We start from the raw sequence: 2,118 nt of genomic DNA, 5'->3' as shown, positions 1-2,118 counted from the left end.
CACAAACAAAGCAAGGTTCTTGCGGTTCTGCTTGAGCGATCATGTGCGATTTTTGGCTATTCTTCGTCATTAAGACCTCAAACTGCTTTTTCAAAGCTTCGAGTTGGGCCTTAACACTATCCTCTTCTCGAAGTTGATAGATCCCAGATGGTTTATGTCGGTTGGTGCTGTCAGTAGCACTTGGACCAGTCCAGGTGTGAGACTTTTTCGCGATTTCTTCGAGATATTCAAGAACATCGTCTGGCTCTTTTTCGAGGAATTCACCATTGCATAGCATTTCTACAAACTGGCGCTCACGACTCGTGAGGCCTTCATAGAAGTAACTGACCAAACGCCAGTTCTCATAGCCATGGTGTGGGCACTGATTCAACAGATCTTTGAATCTTTCCCAGACTTGATAGAACGTCTCATTGTCCTTTTGGGAAAATGTGGAAATCTGTCATTTTAGACTGTTGGTCTTATGGCTGGGGAAGTGTTTCAGAAAGAAAGATTTGGTCATCTCCTCCCATGTTCCAATCGACCTAGGTCTCAAAGAGTATATCCAGCTTTTGGCTTTGTCCTTCAAGGAGAAAGGGAAGAACTTCAGTCGCACAGCATCGACATTTTCAGCTCGGTTATAGAACGTGGCTACTACCTCATCGAATTCTCTAATATGCATGTATGGGCTTTCGTTTTATATTCCATGAAACGTGGGCAAGAGTTGAGTCATGCCAGGTTTAAAGTCTAATGCGGGCATATTAGGAGGGAAGATAATGCATGAAGGCATGGAAGTGCGAGTAGGATGGAGGTAGTCATTGAGAGTTCTTGGTTGGATGTCATCAGTGCGAGCCATTGTGAATGGATTATTATCAGCGAAAGTTTGTGGAGAAGCAGGATTGGTGGAAGGAGTTCCGGAAGGAGTGGTGGATGAATTGGAAGAAGTGTCACTAGAAGTTTCGTGATGATTCATCCACTCTCGAAAATCAAAATTGGATTTATTATTTTTTATTTTCTTTGCTTTTCTTTTTTTTTTTTGATTTTTTTATATATATATCTATATTTTTGTTAAACTTGTTCCCAGGTAGATTTGGAGGTTCTTAGGTGATCTCCAATGCCTTACTAGAACTCTCCGAGGTTACCGAGTAAGTATGGTGGATCACAAGTCAACCTTTTCGACCAAACAACCTTTAAGCAGAGTGAAATTTCTTATTTTGACAGAACAAGCTTGGTTTTCTTATAGTAATAAGTTCAACAATGTAATAGTGCAAAGGTAGATGCTCGAAATGTTCCCAGGCCGATTGGGAAGGTTGCCAAGGTACCGCTTTAGACCTACACTTGCCTAGACAGAACTCCCTGAGGTTCCCATGTAAGTGTGGAGGGTAACACTATCACAAACCTTATTTAACAACCAATCTTTCTAGACAGAACAATATCAGTTTCTACCATTTGTAATATTACACAATTGTTCCCAATACTAAGTGTTTTATGATTGAAATTTTATGAACAATTTTATGTTGTTTTTTTTTTTGAAAAACATAAATTCTAAGGAAAACTAAGGTAAAGAAAAAAAGGAAAATCCTAAACTAAGCAACAAAATAAACAACACAAGAATAAAATCAAGAAAAGAAAATTAAAGTGAGGATAAAATAACAAACTTAGTATTTTTTTTTATATGTATTAAACTAAAAAAAAGAATAGAAGTTAAGAAAGAAAAATGGAATAAGAATTAACTAAAAAGGAAAAAAAAATATAATAATTATATGAATATATATATATATATATATGGTTCTTTTTTTTTTTTTTGACCAAAAGAAAGGAAAATGGAAAAAAAGAAATAAAGATAGAAATAAGAATAAATATATATTTTTTTTGTTTTTGCTTTTTTTTTTTTACTTTTATTTTATAGATATGTATATTTATATATATGAGTATAAATATATATTTTATTTTTTTGTTACCGAAAAAAGAAAAGAGTAAAAGAAGAGAAGAAAATATATATATAAATAAATATATTTTTTTTGTTTATGATTTTTTTTAGTCTTTTTTCTTTTTATTTTTGTTATAATAATAATCTAATTAATTAAAAATTAGTAAATAAAAAAAACTATACTAACACAATATTTATTCCAACAAAAACAC

The 2,118-nt window shown here is 33.1% G+C and overlaps 1 non-coding gene across 1 annotated transcript; it reads left to right on the top strand.

Annotated features, from left to right (window-relative positions):
• The first annotated feature begins 344 nt into the window (after positions 1 to 344).
• LOC133787559 (small nucleolar RNA R71) lies at positions 345 to 451 on the top strand. The gene has a single exon (XR_009872574.1). It is a non-coding gene; the product is annotated as a small nucleolar RNA R71 (small nucleolar RNA).
• The last annotated feature ends 1,667 nt before the right edge of the window (positions 452 to 2,118 follow it).

The sequence above is a fragment of the Humulus lupulus genome, chromosome 6, assembly GCF_963169125.1.
Source record: "Humulus lupulus chromosome 6, drHumLupu1.1, whole genome shotgun sequence".
NCBI lineage: Eukaryota > Viridiplantae > Streptophyta > Magnoliopsida > Rosales > Cannabaceae > Humulus > Humulus lupulus.
This window is presented reverse-complemented; position numbering and strand designations above follow the sequence as displayed.